At 36.2% G+C, this 18,578-nt stretch overlaps 1 non-coding gene across 1 annotated transcript; it reads right to left on the bottom strand.

The window, feature by feature from the left end:
• Positions 1–10,017: 10,017 nt before the first annotated feature.
• Positions 10,018–10,125, bottom strand: LOC148575104 (small nucleolar RNA R71). The gene has a single exon (XR_015905828.1). It is a non-coding gene; the product is annotated as a small nucleolar RNA R71 (small nucleolar RNA).
• Between the last annotated feature and the right edge of the window lie 8,453 nt (positions 10,126–18,578).

Genomic DNA, 18,578 nt, shown 5'->3' with positions numbered 1-18,578 from the left:
ACTTTGTGTTTTTGTAAAATTTGTAGATGATTATTTGATTATTCAGCTCAGGGTTGTGTGTTTTGTATTTTGTGTTTTAGATTACACAGAAAAAACCAATTACTTGAAATACTTACACACAAACATGTCCAGTCCTAACAACAGCTTCCCAATGGATCCTTCGTTGGGTCCTTCCCTTGTTCTCAGAACATTGGTTGTAATCATGGTAAGTCTCTAAACTAATTCATTAATATATGTAATTTAAAATCCTAATCCCAAATTGCATGCGACCCATATATAATTAATTTTATCATACAATTGATCCTATTTTTAATACGTCTTTTTACGTAATTTTTTTTATTTTGTCTAAATATATGTGTCTGTTGCAATATTTTTTTTGGAGTCAATAAAAATCAATGCCTCAAATTTTAAATTATAGAAAATATGATACTATGTTATAAAATTATTTTTTCTAATAATTTAAGCTCATAAAAAAGGCATATGATTGGGATAAAACTATCTTAAATTTGCTACGTATGATGCCTGGTTTAGAAAACAACAATAAAATTATGGATTCTTTTGATACATATATTATGGGTATTATTATACAATATATATATATATATATATATATATATATATATATATATATATATATATATATATATATATATTTTAATCACAGGAAGACATGAATTCAGCTCTTATTTTCATATCTTTTTTTACTCAGTATATTTTGAATTGATAGTATTTATGATATAGAATAAGAGTAGTATTTTCAATTCGAATCTTTTTTTATTTTTTAAATTATCAAGACATATTTTTTCTTCTTTTGGATTAAGGAAGAAATGTGATTTTGGATGCAGTCTAATTTTAAAATGATTTACCCAAAAAATATACTTCTTCTTAGTTACTATAAAAGCCTAGGAAGTATGGTCTTATACTGTTACCATACATACTTGCTGGAATTTACGTTTGTTCTTTTTTTTCTTCTAGAGAAAAATGGATAGACAATATGATTTGTTAGAGATGATTGCACCGCTAAAAGAGAGCTGGAAGATTCATGTAAAAGTAATCAGACTCTGGTCTTTACCAAAATTCAAAGACCCCAAATCCAATAGCTCCATTGAAATGGTATTGATGGATGAGCAGGTACTTCTAATTTATTCATTCACACAATTATTTCTATGTTTTCATACACATAGTCCCACATTTGTATGATCCTCACTCTCATAATTATTACAATTTCAATCTCAACAGTTTTATACTTTTTTTGGGACCATTCAATTAAAAACTGAACAAGAATAAAACCCAATTGTATATTTTCCTGCAAGAAAACGTAAAAATTTTTTTATAAAAGAAGATTTTGCAGTCAAAAAGAGATTTAAATTTTAACTCAGTTAAATATTGTTTCATTTAAATTTTACTTAGTAAAAAAAATTATATAATTTTATGTATTATCCTTATAATGTCATATAACAATTAAATAATACTTTAAAAATTAATGTGTCTTATTTTTAAAGGGGACCTTGTATAAGTTTGGAGTTTTTTATTCAACCTTCCTCCAACATAATTCCAAACTGATTTGTCCCTTGTATTTTCGACCGAGAGTGACCAAGACTAGCAAAAGAAAATTGGTAATGGCGAGTGGAGGCAGCACATCAATAATAAGTAGGAGACAAGGTAGGAGACTTGCTAGTGATGAGTTGAGGTTGAAAGAGCCACTGTTGTGGGTAAGGGGCGTTTTAGAAAAGTAAAACACCCTAAGTATAAATACAAGATGTATGTTGTAGTCTCTAGGTCTCACACAATGTGAAACCCAAATAGATTGTTCTTTGAGCATCCTTACTTCAAGGTATTTCTAAGTTTTGTTGATATTGAACTACTTAATTTGTAAGAAATTTGTTAAGAATAAGGTGATGATTATTGTATATGTTATTTTGTTTGTAGAAAAATTAACCACATTGTGATTTTTTCGGTGGTTTGATGACATTTTTTGTTATCTTTCTTTGAATGCTTGTTTGGGTGGTGTAGGTTTGGATAGTGGTTAGAAGAAAGACTTAAGGTACTGAAAAAATTGATGTTAGTGGAAAAAAAATTACAATGGTGTTGCCAAAAATGATGAAAGTTTTGTCTTTGTGAGTGGTTTAATATTAGGAGCATTTATAGTTGTTGCTTTTTTTTTTTAGCTTTAGTAGGCTTTAGGGTTGTAAATGTTATCATGGTACAAAGAGTTTAGAAAAGAAAAGAAGAATTATTTAGACCAAGAAGCTTTAGTAGGCTTTAGGGTTGTAAATATTATTCATGTGATGTGATTACAAGGTTCTTACCAATATATAGACCAAGAGTACGCTAATGAGTACGCTAATTATGGAATAATATCCTAATAAATTATATTGATTTTCTTCTGATCCTCTCTGATATTTTTCTGATTTTGTTTTCTAATTATGATATTCTAATACTCTCCCTCAAGGTGAGTAGTGGGATCACCAGTACTCAGTTTGGTTAGAACTTTAGCAAGGGCTTATATGTCTTGAAACTGCTTTAGTAAGAATATCAGCTAACTGATCTTCTGATCTCACAAATGGAAGCTCAATAATGTCATTCTCAATTTTTTCTTTGATAAAGTGTCGATCTACCTCAACATGTTTTGTTCTATCATGTTATACGAGATTCTCTGAAATACTGATTGCGGCTTTGTTGTCACATTTCAATTGGCTTAGCAATTGTGGTGGAAACTCAATCTCAGTCATCAATTTTCTTATCAACAATACTTCAGTTATGCCTTTAACGATCCTCAAAATTCTGCCTCTACGCTTGAAAGTGCTACAACTTTTTGCTTCTTGCTTTTTCAAGTTACCAGGTTACCTCCAACAAGTGTAAAGTAACCAGCTGTTGATCTTCTATCGTTTGGGTTGCCCGCCTAATCTGCGTCATTGTATGCCTCAACCTTCAAATATCGAACTATCCTCATGGTGGCTTCCATATGATCTTCTTGTGGCTTATGCATAAACTGACTTACTATTCCCACAACATAAGCTATGTCAGGCCGAGTATGTGATAAGTAAATTAGTTTCCCAACTAGTCGCTGGTACCTTTCCTTATCTGCTAGGGTGGCACCTTCTACTATCTTCAACTTGTGATTAACTTGCATTGGCGTATCTATTGGTTTGCAATCTACCATTCCTGTTTTTGCCAGAAGGTCCAAAATGTACTTTCTTTGGGAGATAAAGATTCCTTTGCTGGATCGTAGAACCTCTATTCCTAAAAAATATTTTAGTCTTTCCAAATCCTTTATTTCGAAGTCTGTAAATAGGTTCCTTCTCAATTTTGTAATTTCTTCAGCATCACTTCCCGTTATGATCATATCATCCGCATAGATTATTAGGCAAGTGATTAAATCTCCCCATTTTTTCAAAAAAAAGGGTATGATTAGAGTTAATTTGCTTGTACCCATACCTTTTCATGACCTCTGTAAATCTTTCAAACCAGGCATGTGGAGATTGTTTAAGCCCATAAAGAGCCTTCTTTAACCGGCAAACTTCATGTTTTCTAAATCCCGTTGAGAAACCTGGAGGAGCTTCCATGTACTCTTCTTCTTTCAACTCTCCATGCAAGAAAACATTCTTGACGTCAAATTGATGGAGTGGCCAATCTTCATTTGCTGTTATTGAAAATAACACCCTGATAGTATTAATCTTTGAAACCGGTGAAAAAGTTTTAGTTTAGTCGATACCATAGGTCTGTGTATAACTTTTGGCCACCAACCTTGCCTTGTACCATTACATAGTATCATCTGCCTTGTGTTTAATAGTGAAAACCCATTTGCACCCGACTGGCTTTTTTTCTGTGCGTAGGATACACTTCTCCAAAGTTCTGTTTTTCTCTGGAGCTTCCATTTCTGTATTCATGGCTTTTCGCCATTCAGCTTTCTCATTGGCTTCTCGGACAGTTCTTGGAATGTCTTCTGTTAAGAGTGTGGTGGGAAAAACCTTTGCAACATTTGCTATTCCTTCGTTAGCCACCCGTATCGGGTATCTAGAGTTACGGGGAACATGTTCTGGTGAGTATCGATCAGGAAGCATCCCTCTGTTTCTTCTTGGAGGAAGAATAAAGGTATTGGGCTCTGATTCTTCATGTTCCAGTGCTATACTGTTATTGTTAGTGGCCTCGTTAAAAACAGGGAGTAAATTATCAAATTGACAATTACTTACCTCTTGTCTGACATTCTCAAAAGGACTCTCACTGGTTGTATGTATCGAGTTATTTTCTACGTTGAGTGAAGTATGCTCTATGGCTCCATCTACTTGCTCTGTTTGAACAGTTTCTGGGCAACAAAGGTTATTTAACCAACTTGGTGGTTCATTATTGTTCTCCCCTGAATGCCATGTTGGCAGTTGAAGTAAAATTCGAATTCTAAAAAATCACAATCCATGGTCACATGAATACGATAAGTGATTGGATTGTAGCACCTATACCCCTTTTGGTGTGTAGCATACCCAACGAAAATAAATTTTTCTGCACAAGGATCAAGTTTGGTTCTATTGATTTGAGGATATGGACAAAGATGGAATATCCAAATACTCGAGGTGGTAAGGTTAGAATAGGCGGGATTGCAGTCTGAGTAGCCAAGACTTGTAAGGGTATTTTGTGGTGGAGAACTTGGGTAAGTAGGTGATTTAGTAAGTAGGCAGAGATCGCTATAGCTTCAGGCCAAAAGGTTTTTGGAACTTGTACATCAAAAAGCATGGCTCGGGTCATCTCAAGTAACTTACGATTTTGCCGCTCAGCCACACCATTTTGTTGGGGTGTACTTGGGCAGGAAGTTTGATGGATAAGACCATTTTTCATAAAAAAAAATCACACATTGATTGGTTTATAAATTTTCCACCATTATCTGAGTGAAGTACTTGGATTTTCTTGTTGAATTGAGTTTGAATCATTTGGTAGAAAGTAAAGAATTTATCAAGTACTTCAGATTTGTGTTTTAAAAAATATATCCAAGTCACATGAGAGAAATCGTCCACAAATAACACAAAATATTGAAAATTATTATGGAAAATAGGGGCTGGGCCCCACACATTAGAATGTATTAGAGAAAAACTGGAATTGACTCTAGTGTTGGTTGGAGGAAAAGAAACTCTGTTATTTTTTTACGAATACAAGTTTCACATTTGAGGGGTTCAATACTACTTGTAAAAAGACTAGAAAATAGAAACTTGAGGTACCCAAATGAAGGATGTCCGAAACGCCTGTGCCATAACCAAAGTTGCCTAGTAACCGTTCTGTGAGCAAGCATGGCATGACCCTGATATGCTACTTCATCAACGTAGTAAAGGCCTTCTCGCTCAGTACCACACCCAATGATCTCCTTCGTAAGAATGTCCTGTAAAAGACAAAAGATATAGTACATGAGTATCACACAATTTAGTTCCTTTGTTACTTGGCTAACAGACAAAAATTTTGATGATAGTGCAGGAACATAGAGGCAACTTTTTAATTTCAATTTTTATGAAAAAGTAATGGAGCCTCCTCCTTTAATATCAATTAATTCTCCACTAGCTGTTTCAATATGGGCTTTTGACGGTATAGTCAAACTGTTAAAATCATGGAGGTCATGAGTCATAGTATCGGTAGCTGGTCCCCCCTAAGGGAGCCCAGCGCCCTCGCTGGCACATCGATCCGGGCTCCGGCTCTGATACCATCTGTAACAGCCCAAACCATCCGCTAGCACGATATTGTCCACTTTGGCACACAAGGCCTCACGGTTTTGCCTTTGACGATAGAGATGATAGCCAAAGTCCCCACACTCACTCGTCAAAACGTGTCATGCTAGGGAGAGGTATACACACCCTTATAAGGCATGCTTCGTTCCCCTTTTCAACCGATGTGGGACCTTACACTGGTAACCTCTGGGATGCTCACTGATGAGCGGATAATTTATACGCTTTTTGGCATTATTTTTAGTATGTTTTTAGTAGGATCTAGTTACTTTTAGGGATATTTTTATTAGTTTTTATGTTAAATTCACATTTCTAGACTTTACTATGAGTTTGTGTATTTTTCTGTGATTTCAGATATTTTCTGGCTGAAATTGAGGGACTTGAGCAAAAATCAGATTCAGAGGTTGAAGAAGGACTGCTGATGCTGTTGGATTCTAACCTCCCTGCACTCAAAGTGGATTTTCTAGAGCTACAGAACTCAAAATGGTGCGCTTCCAATTGCGTTGGAAAGTAGACACTCAGGGCTTTCCAACAATATATAATAGTCCATACTTTGGCCGAGTTTAGATGATGCAAAAGGGCATTGAACGCCAGTTCTACGCTGCAGTCTGGAGTTAAACGCCAGAAACACGTCACGAACCAGAGTTGAACGCCAAAAATACGTTACAACTTGGCGTTCAACTCCAAAAGAAGTCTCTGTACATGTAAACTTCAAGCTCAGCCCAAGCACACACCAAGTGGGCCCCGGAAGTAGATTTATACATCAATTACTTACTTCTGTAAACCCTAGTAGCTAGTTTAAGTATAAATAAGACTTTTTACTATTGTATTTAGATCTGTGGATCATCTTTGATCAGTTTTATGCGATCTTAGACTTTCATGGGGGCTGGCCATTCGGCCATGCCTGGACCATTATCATTTATGTATTTTCAACGGTAGAGTTTCTGCACTCCATAGATTAAGGTGTGGAGCTCTGTTGTTCCTCATGATTTAATGCAAAGTACTACTGTTTTCTATTCAATTCAACTTATTCCGCTTCTAAGATATCCATTCGTTCCCAAGAACATGATGAATGTGATGATTATGTGACGCCCATCATCATTCTCACTCATGAACGCGTGCCTGACAAACACTTCCGTTCTACATGCAAACAAGCTAGAATGAATGTCTCTTAGATATCTAATACAGGGGACCGAGTCCGAGTTATTAGTATCTTCGTGGTATAAGTTAGAACCTATGAATGACCATTCCTGAGATCCAGAAAGTCTAAACCTTGTCTGTGGTATTCCGAGTAGGATCTGGGAAGGGATGGCTGTGACGAACTTCAAACTCGCGAGTGCTGGGCGTAGTGACAAACGCAAAAGGAGGGTGAATCCTATTCCAGTATGATCGAGAACCTCCAGATGATTAGCCATGCCGTGACAGAGCATTTGGACCTTTTTCACAAGAGAGGATGGGATGTAGCCATTGACAACGGTGATGCCCTTACAGAAAGCTTGCCATGGAAAGGGGTAAGACTGATTGGATGAAGACAGCAGGAAAGCAGAGGTTCAGAGGAACGAAAGCATCTCTATACGCTTATCTGAAATTCTCACCAATGATTTACATAAGTATTTCTATCTTTATTTTCTGTTTATTTATTATTATTATTCGAAAACTCCATAACCATTTGATATCCGTCTGACTGAGATATACAAGATGACCATAGCTTGCTTCATACCAACAATCTCCGTGGGATCGACCCTTACTCATGTAAGGTTTTATTACTTGGACGACCCAATGCACTTGCTGGTTAGTTGTGCGAAGTTGTGAAGTTATGTTTGGACCATGGTATTGTGCACCAGTTATTGGCGCCATTGCCAGGGAGAGAACGAACAACAAATTTTACAACCTCAGAGTAACAATTTCGCATACCAAGTTTTTGGCGCCGTTGCCGGGGATTGTTCGAGTTTGGACAACTGACGGTTCATCTTGTTGCTCAGATTAGGTAATTTTCTTCTTATTTTGTTTTCAAAAAGTTTTCAAAAATTTTTCAAAAATATTTTCTTCTTTTTCATTTTTCCCAATTCATATTCGAAAAAAAAATTTTAATTATTCTATGGCTTCAAAACTTTCAAGAATGAATTCTAGAGTTTCATGGTAACATGTTGAATCCTATCTGGCTGTAAAGCCATATTCAAATTGCTTTAGGATTGGTCTTCAACTAATCACCACAATGCATGTAATTCCATCCTAAAGCTGACTGGCTATTAAGTCATGTCCAACCCTTTGATTGGAGCTTTGGGCTAATATTGAAAGATTCCTGGAATTCTTCTTAAAGATTTTGGAATCCTTATTTTTCTTTTTCACATAAATTTTTGAAAAATCCAAAAAAATCATAAAATCATAAAATCAAAAATATTTTGTGTTTCTTGTTTGAGTCTTGAGTCAATTTCAAGTTTGGTGTCAATTGCATTTTTTCTAAAAATTCTTTGCATTTTTCGAAAATTCATGCATTCATAGTGTTTTTCATGATCTTCAAGTTGTTCTTGGCCAGTCTTCTTGTTTGATCTTCATATTTTCTTGTTTTGTGTCTTTTCTTATTTTTCATATGCATTATTGCATTCATAGTGTCTATACATGAAAAAATTTCTAAGTTTGGTGTCTTGCATGTTTTCTTTTCTTGAAAATTTTTCAAAAATAAGTTCTTGGTGTTCATCTTGACATTCAAAATGTTCTTGGTGTTCATCTTGACATTCATAGTGTTCTTGCATGCATCACATGTTTTGATCCAAAATTTTTATGCATTGAGTCTTTTTCATGTTTTTCTCTTTCATCATTAAAAAAATTCAAAAAAAATAAATAAAAAAAATATCTTTCCCTTTTTCTCTCTTAAAATTTCGAAAATTTGGATTGACTTTTTCAAAACTTTTTAAAATTTAGTTGTTTCTTATGAGTCAAATCAAATTTTTAATTTAAAAATCTTATCTTTTTCAAAAATAAAATCTTTATCATTTTTTTATTTATTTTCGAAAATTATAAAAATATTTTTCAAAAATCTTTTTCTTAATTTTATTTCATAATTTTTGAAAATCTCATCAAAAATTAATGTTTTGATTCAAAAATTTCAAGTTTATTACTTACTTGTTAAGAAAGATTCAAACTTTAAGTTCTAGAATCATATCTTGTGATTTCTTGTGAATCAAGTCATTAATTGTGATTTTAAAAATCAAATCTTTTTCAAAACTAATTTCAATCATATCTTTTCAAAAATATCTTTTTATCTTATCTTTTTCAAATATCTTTTCTAACTTCTTATTTTCTTATCTTTTAAAAATTGATTTTCAAAATTTGTTTCAACTAACTAATTAACTTTTTGTTTGTTTCTTATCTCTTTCAAAAATACCTAACTAACTTCCCCTCTCTAATTTTCAAAAATTCCTTCCCTCTTTTTCAAAATTTCTTTTTAATTAACTAATTATTTTAATTTTTTATTTTAATTTTATTTCATTCTTAATTTTCAAAAATTACTAACCTTTTTTTAAAAACTATTTTCAAAATCTAACTTTAAATTTTAATTTTTTTTAATTTTCGAAATTCCCTCTCCCTCATCTCCTTCTATTTATTTATTCATCTACTAACACTTCTCTTCACCCAAAATTCGAACCCCTTCTTCTCCTCTGAGTTCGAATTCTTCTCTTCTACATTCTTATTCTTCTTTTCTTCTACTCACAACAAGGGAACCTCTATACTGTGGTAAAAAGGATCCCTATTATTATTTTTCTGTGCCCTTCTCTTTCATATGAGCAGGAGCAAAGACAAGAACATTCTTGTTGAAGCTGACCCTGAACCTAAAAGGAATCTGAAGAGGAAATTAAGAGAAGCTAAAATACAACAATTCAGAGACAACCTTACAGGAATTTTCGAACAGGAAGAAGAGATGGCAGCCGAAAATAATAATAATGCAAGGAGGATGCTTGGTGACTTCACTGCACCTAATTCTAATTTACATGGAAGAAGCATCTCAATTCCTACCATTGGAGCAAACAACTTTGAGCTTAAACCTCAATTAGTTTCTCTGATGCAACAAAACTGCAAGTTTCATGGACTTCCATCTGAAGATCCTTTTCAGTTCTTAACTGAATTCTTGCATATATGTGATACTGTTAAGACTAATGGAGTAGATCCTGAAGTCTACAGGCTCATGCTTTTCCCTTTTTCTATGAGAGACAGAGCTAGAATATGGTTGGATTCTCAACCTAAAGATAGCCTGAACTCTTGGGATAAGCTGGTCAAGGCTTTCTTAGCCAAGTTCTTTCCTCCTCAAAAGCTGAGTAAGCTTAGAGTGGATGTTCAAACCTTCAGACAGAAAGAAGGTGAATCCCTTTATGAAGCTTGGGAGAGATACAAGGAATTGACCAAAAAGTGTCCTTCTGACATGCTTTCAGAATGGACTATCCTGGATATATTCTATGATGGTCTGTCTGAATTAGCTAAGATGTCATTGGATACTTCTGCAGGTGGATCCATTCACCTAAAGAAAATGCCTGCAGAAGCTCAAGAACTTATTGACATGGTTGCTAACAACCAGTTTATATACACTTCTGAGAGGAATCCTATAAGTAATGGGACGCCTTAGAAGAAGGGAGTTCTTGAAATTGATACTCTGAATGCCATATTGGCTCAGAATAAAATATTAACTCAGCAAGTCAATATGATTTCTCAGAGTCTGAATGGAATGCAAGCTGCATCCAACAGTACTCAAGAGGCATCTTCTGAAGAAGAAGCTTATGATCCTGAGAATCCTGCAGTAGCAGAGGTAAATTACATGGGTGAACCATATGGAAACACTTATAATCCCTCATGGAGAAATCATCCAAATCTCTCATGGAAGGATCAAAAGCCTCAACAAGGCTTTAATAATGGTGGAAGAAACAGGTTTAACAATAGCAAGCCTTTTCCATCATCCACTCAGCAACAGACAGAGAACTCTGAACAAAATACCTCTAATTTAGCAAATTTAGTCTCTGATCTATCTAAGGCCACTCTGAGTTTCATGAATGAAACAAGGTCCTCCATTAGAAATTTGGAGGCACAAGTGGGCCAGCTGAGTAAGAAGATCACTGAAACCCCTCCTAGTGCTCTCCCAAGCAATACAGAAGAAAATTCAAAAGGAGAGTGAAAGGCCATTGAATTGACCATCATGGCCGAACCTATAAGAGGGGAGAAGGACGTGAATCCCAAGGAGGAAGACCTCCTGGGACGTCCAGTGATCAATAAGGAGTTTCCCTCTGAAGAACCAAAGGAATCTGAGACTAATCTAGAGACCATAGAGATTCCATTAAACCTCCTTACGCCCTTCATGAGCTCTGATGAGTATTCTTCTTCTGAAGAGAATGAGGATGTTACTGAAGAGTCAGTTGCCAAGTTCCTTGGTGCAATCATGAAGCTGAATGCCAATTTATTTGGTAGTGAGACTTGGGGAGATGAACCTCCCCTATTCACCAATGAACTAAATGCATTAGATCAACTGAGATTGCCTCAGAAGAAACAGGATCCTAGAAAGTTTCTAATACCTTGTACCATAGGCACAATGACCTTTGAGAAAGCTCTATGTGACCTTGGGTCAGGAATAAACCTCATGCCCCTCTCTGTAATGGAGAAATTGGGAATCTTTGAGGTGCAAGCTTCCAGAATCTCATTAGAGATGGCAGACAACTCAAGAAAAGAGGCTTATGGACAAGTAGAGGACGTGTTAGTAAAGGTTGAAGGCCTTTACATCCCTGCTGATTTCATAATCCTGGATACTAGGAAGGATGAGGATGAATCCATCATTCTTGGAAGACCCTTCCTAGCCACAGCAAGAGCTGTGATTGATGTTGACAGAGGTGAACTAGTCCTTCAATTGAATGATGACTCCCTTGTGTTTAAAACTCAAGGTCATCCTTCTGTAAACATGGAAAAGAGGCACAGTAAGCTTCTCTTAGTACAGAGTCAACTAAAGCCCCCACAGTCAAACTCTAAGTTTGGTGTTGGGAGGTCTCAGCCAAACTCTAAGTTTGGTGTTGAACTCCCATATCCAAACTCTAAGTTTGGTGTTGGGAGCCTATAAAATTGACCTAATCACCTGTGTGGCTCCATGAGAGCCCACTGTCAAGCTATTAACATTAAAGAAGCGCTTGTTGGGAGGCAACCCAATTTTTATTTATCTAATTTTATTTTTATTGTTCTTTCATGTTTTATTAGGTTCATGATCATGTGGAGTCACAAAATAAATAGAAAAATCAAAAATAGAATCAAAAACAGCAGAAGAAAAATCACACCTTGGAGGAAGGGCTTACTGGCGTTTAAACGCCAGTAAGGAGCATCTGGCTGGCGTTCAACGCCAGAACAGAGTATGGATTTGGCGTTGAATGCCTAAAACAAGCAGCATCCTGGTGTTCAGACGCCAGGAATGCACACTGAGGAAAGCTGGCGCTGAACGCCAGAAACAAGCATTGAACTGGCGTTCAACGCCAGAAACATGCTGCATCTGGGTGCTGAACGCCCAGAACAAGCACCAATTCGGCGTTTAAATGCCAGAATTGCATGCAAAGGCATTTTACATGCCTAATTGGTGTAGGGATGCAATTTCTTGACACCTCAGGATCTGTGGACCCCACAGGATCATCTCAGCATCTGTGGACCCCACAGGATCCCCACCTACCTCCACTCATACTCTTCCCTCTTCTCAATGTTCATCCTCTCTTTCCAATAAACACCCTTCCCCAAAACCCTTCACCAATCACATCAAGCTCTCTTCCTTACTACCCCTTCACCACTCACATCCATCCACTCTTCCCCATAAACCTACCTCATAAACCCCACCTACCTTCAAAATTCAAAATCACTTTCCCACCCAAACCCTTCCCATATGGCCGAACCTTAACCCCCCTCCCTTCCCTATATAAAGCCCTCCATTCTTCTTCAATTTCACACAACACAACCCTCTCCTCCCCTTCTTGGCTGAAACACATCTCTCTCTCCCTCTCCTCTATTTCTTCTTCTTCTTCATCTATTCTTTCTTTTCTTGCTCGAGGGCAAGCAATATTCTATGTTTAGTGTGGTAAAAGCATAGCTTTTTGTTTTTCCATTACCATTGATGGCACCTAAGACCGGAGAATCCTCTAAAAAAGGGAAAGGAAAGACAAAAGCTTCCACCTCCGAGTCATGGGAGATGGAAAGATTCATCTCCAAAGCTCATCAAGACCACTTCTATGATGTTGTGGCCAAGAAGAAGGTGATCCCCAAGGTCCCTTTCAAACTCAAGAGAAATGAGTATCCAGAAATCCGACATGAAATCCAAAGAAGAGGTTGGGAAGTTCTAACAAAACCCATCCAACAAGTCGAAATTCTAATAGTTCAAGAGTTCTATGCTAATGCATGGATCACTAGGAACCATGATCAAAGTAAGAACCCGAACCCAAAGAATTATCTCACCATGGTTCGGGGGAAATACTTAGATTTTAGTCCGGAAAATATGAGGTTGGCGTTTAACTTGCCTATGATGCAAGGAGATGCACGCCCCTACACTAGAAGGGTCAACTTTGATCAAAGGTTGGACCAAGTCCTCATGGACATATGTGTGGAAGGAGCTCAATGGAAGATTGACTCAAAAGGCAAACCGGTCCAACTTAGAAGACTGGACCTCAAGCCTGTGGCTAGAGGATGGTTGGAGTTCATCCAACGCTCCATCATTCCCACTAGCAACCGATCTGAAGTTACTGTGGATCGAGCCATCATGATTCATAGCATCATGATTGGAGAGGTAATAGAAGTTCATGAAGTTATCTCCCTTGAACTCTACAAAATAGCCGAAAAGCCCTCCCCCTTGGCAAGGCTAGCTTTCCCTCATCTTATTTGCCATCTATGTTACTCAGCTGGAGCTTTCATAGAAGGAGACATTCCCATTGAGGAAGAGAAGCCCATCACTAAGAAAAGGATGAAGCAAATAAGAGAGCCCACTCATGGAGGTCAAGAAACACGTGAGGAAGCTCATCATCAAGAAATCCCTGAGATACCTCAAGGGATGCACTTTCCTCCACAGAATTTTTGGGAGCAAATCAACACCTCCCTAGGAGAACTGAGTGCCAACATGGGACAACTAAGGGTGGAACATCAAGAGCATTCCATCATACTCCATGAAATTAGAGAAGATCAAAGAGCTATGAGGGAGGAGCAACAAAGACAAGGAAGAGACATAGAAGAGCTCAAGGACATCATTGGTTCCTCAAGGAGAAAATGGTACCATCACTAAGGTGGACTCATTTCTTGTTCTTAAATTTTCTGTTTTTCATTTTCTTATGTTAAATGTTTATCTATGTTTTTGTCTTTATTACATGATCATTAGTGTCTAAGTGTCTATGCCTTGAAGTAGTGAATATGAATCCATCACCTCTCTTAAATGGAAAAATGTTTTAATTACAAAAGAACAAGTACATGAGTTTCAAATTTATCCTTGAACTTAGTTTAATTATATAGATGTGGTGGCAATACTTTTTGTTTTCTGAATGAATGATTGAACAGTGCATATGTCTTTTGAAGTTGGTGTTTTAGAATGTTAAATATGTTAGCTCTTGAAAGAATGATGACAAGAAGACATGTTATTTGATAATTTGAAAAATCATAAAAATGATTCTTGAAGCAAGAAAAAGCAGTGAATACAAAGCTTGCAAAAAAAAATAGCGAAAAAAAAAGAGAAAGAGAAAGAAAAAGCAAGCAGAAAAAGCCAAAAGCTCTTAAAACCAAAAGGCAAGAGCAAAAAGCCAATAACTCTTAAAACCAAAAGGCAAGGGTAAATAAAAAGGATCCCAAGGCTTTGAGCATCAGTGGATAGGAGGGCCTAAAGGAATAAAATCCTGGCGTAAGCGGCTAAACCAAGTTGTCCCTAACCATGTGCTTGTGGCGTGAAGGTGTCAAGTGAAAACTTGAGACTGAGTGGTTAAAGTCAAGGTCCAAATCAAAAAAAAAAGAGTGTGCTTAAGAACCCTGGACACCTCTAATTGGCGACTTTAGCAAAGCTGAGTCACAATCTGAAAATGTTCACCCAGTTATGTGTCTGTGACATTTATGTATCCGGTGGTAATACTGGAAAACAAAGTGCTTAGGGCCACGTCCAAGACTCATAAAGTAGCTGTGTTCAAGAATCAACATAGTGAACTAGGAGAATCAATAACACTATCTGAACTCTGATTCCTATAGATGCCAATCATTCTGAACTTCAATGGATAAAGTGAGATGCCAAAACTATTCAAGAGGCAAAAAGCTACAAGTCCCGCTCATCTGATTGGAGCTATGTTTCATTGATAGTTTGGAATTTATAGTATATTCTCTTCTTTTTATCCTATTTGATTTTCAGTTGCTTGGGGACAAGCAACAATTTAAGTTTGGTGTTGTGATGAGCGGATAATTTGTACGCTTTTTGGCATTGTTTTTAGTATGTTTTTAGTAGGATCTAGTTACTTTTAGGGATGTTTTTATTAGCTTTTATGTTAAATTCACATTTCTGGACTTTATTATGAGTTTGTGTGTTTTTCTATGATTTCAGGTATTTTCTGGCTGAAATTGAGGGACTTGAGTAAAAATCAGATTCAGAGGTTGAAGAAGGACTGCTGATGCTGTTGGATTCTGACCTCCCTGTACTCAAAGTGGATTTTATGGAGCTACAAAACTCAAAATGGCGCGCTTCCAATTGCGTTGGAAAGTAGACATCCAGGGCTTTCTCGTAATATATAATAGTCCATACTTTGGCTGAGTTTAGATGACGCAAAAGGGCGTTGAACGCCAGTTCTACGCTGCAGTCTGGAGTTAAACGCCAGAAACACGTCACGAACCAGAGTTGAACGCCAAAAACACGTTACAACTTGGCGTTCAACTCCAAAAGAAGCCTCTGCACGTGTAAACTTCAAGCTCAGCCCAAGCACACACCAAGTGGGCCCCGGAAGTGGATTTATACATCACTTACTTATTTCTGTAAACCCTAGTAGCTAGTTTAAGTATAAATAGGACTTTTTACTATTGTATTTAGATCTGCGGATCATCTTTGATCAGTTTTATGCGATCTTAGACTTTCATGGGGGCTGGCCATTCGGCCATGCCTGGACCATTATCATTTATGTATTTTCAACGGTAGAGTTTATGCACTCCATAGATTAAGGTGTGGAGCTCTGCTGTTCCTCATGATTTAATGTAAAGTACTACTGTTTTCTATTCAATTCAACTTATTCCGCTTCTAAGATATCCATTCGTTCCCAAGAACATGATGAATGTGATGATTATGTGACGCTCATCATCATTCTCACTCATGAACGCGTGCCTAACAAACACTTCCGTTCTACATGCAAACAAGCTAGAATGAATGTCTCTTAGATATCTAATACATGGGACCGAGTCCGAATTATTAATATCTTCGTGGTATAAGTTAGAACCCATGGATGGCCATTCCTGAGATCCGGAAAGTCTAAACCTTGTCTGTGGTATTCCGAGTAGGATCTGGGAAGGGATGGCTGTGACGAACTTCAAACTCGCGAGTGCTGGGCGTAGTGACAGACGCAAAAGGAGGGTGAATCCTATTCCAGTATGATCGAGAACCTCCAGATGATTAGCCATGCCGTGACAGAGCATTTGGACCTTTTTCACAAGAGAGGATGGGATGTAGCCATTGACAACGGTGATGCCCTTACAGAAAGCTTGCCATGGAAAGGGGTAAGACTGATTGGATGAAGACAGCAGGAAAGCAGAGGTTCAGAGGAACGAAAGCATCTCTATACGCTTATCTGAAATTCTCACCAATGATTTACATAAGTATTTCTATCTTTATTTTCTGTTTATTTATTATTATTATTCAAAAACTCCATAACCATTTGATATCCGTCTAACTGAGATATACAAGATGACCATAGCTTGCTTTATACCAACAATCTATGTGGGATCGACCCTTACTCACGTAAGGTTTTATTACTTGGACGACCCAGTGCACTTGCTAGTTAGTTGTGCGAAGTTGTGAAGTTATGTTTGGACCATGGTATTGTGCACCAGTTATTGGCGCCATTGCCAGGGAGAGAACGAACAACAAATTTTACAACCTCAGAGTAACAATTTTGCATACCACTCACAGCGACGGCTCCCTTACTCTGATTTCTCGATGACTTGGGATTGTTTTTCCACCAATTTGGGTAACCCACAATCTTAAAGCAGTTTTCTTTGGTGTGTTTCTTCTTTCTTCTTCCACCAATTGCTTTTTTCATCAGAGTTGCCCATAATGAATAATTATATCCGTTTAGTTTGAAACCAATTGACAAATTCTCAGAATTTGTTTGTGATGATCGCATTCCAAGACTATTGCGTAGCATATTTACAATTTGTAATGTCAATTCGTCAGAAATGGTTGATTTTGGGTCCCTAGAACCTAACTCTGCTCTGATACTATGTTACCATGGTATAAAGAGTTTAGGAAAGAAAAGAAGAATTATTTAAAAAAGTATCATTTTTATTATTCATGTTATGTGATTACAAATTTCTTACCAATATATAGAGTAAGAGTATGCTAATGAGTACGCTAATTATGGAATAATATCCTAATAAATTTTATTGATTTTCTTCTGATCCTCTTTAATATTTTTCTGATTTTGTTCTTTAATTATGATATTCTAATAGTAAATACTTTTTAATTGTTGTTTCAAATGCTGTAATAACTTATGAAAGGGCTAAGATGATATTGTGGTTTAAGTGACATTGTACATTTTATTTCAAATTATAAGATAAGCAATACATAAAGCAAAGATAGACTATAATGTTTGCAAATGCCAAAGATTTTATATATATATATATATATATATATATATATATATAAAGCAAATGCCAATATTAAATAAGCAAATACAAATATGGAAGAGTATCTTAATTCTTAAACAATATAGTTATTACAAAACATCTTAAACATCAACTTAAACCTTAAGCTAGAGTACCTTAAACAATAAGTTCAAACTAAAAACTAATAACTAAATAACTTAGCCATACAAGACAAAAAAGGAGGTCTATTTCTTTGAACAACACACAAAAATTTATCACATTAAAAAAAAAATTCATTGACAACTACTCATTTCTTCTAGAGAGATTTAGGCCTGGTGTTGGTATGAATTGGAGGATCGTAAAAGTTGTGCCATTAGTTGTAGCTACTATTATCTCTGCAGAGACACTACCTTTCCTTTTCGGCCTTATTATTGTTTACTTTGGGTGCCTAAAGGATTACTGCAGAAGTCTATCATGCACACTTTGTTCCTACACATTTTGTCTCTGAAAGTCCAAATTAAAAAGAATAACCTAGTTAGCATACAGTATCAGAGATAAAATATAAAACAGACTAGGCAATTACACTTACAGTTGCAATATTTACATGACTCTCAACATCAAGTACTATATTAGAGATACCATTATGTTGTAATGTTGTGCAATAACAAGTCTTGTTGCATCAGGCTGAGTTATCACATATAAGAAACAACTATATTATGACAATAGTGTCCTTAATGAATTATATTATAAATCAAATAGGTCTCTTAATTTTATTATTAGTCAAATTGGCCCTAATAAAAATGATTATATGTCACATTAGTCCCTCAAAAGAAGTAATTAGATGTTCAAACAACATAACTCAAATACAATGACCATCACAATGAGTAACAAAATGTAAATGAATTCAAAACTACCTGAGTTATGGATGCTAATTGAGAAACTTGCACCTCTTTTTGTGTTGCAGAGAGCCTCTCCTTGACTTTTTTCTTGCCTTTATCTTTTCGTAGTAGTCCCTAGTTTAAGTGCTCCCTACAAGTCTTGGCATTGTGGCCAGATTCTCCACATTTG

Source organism: Arachis ipaensis, chromosome B2 (assembly GCF_059453495.1).
Source record: "Arachis ipaensis isolate K30076 ecotype BB chromosome B2, ASM5945349v1, whole genome shotgun sequence".
Taxonomy (NCBI): domain Eukaryota; kingdom Viridiplantae; phylum Streptophyta; class Magnoliopsida; order Fabales; family Fabaceae; genus Arachis; species Arachis ipaensis.
Note: the sequence above shows the minus strand (reverse complement) of the source record. Positions and strands in the feature narration are given on the sequence as shown.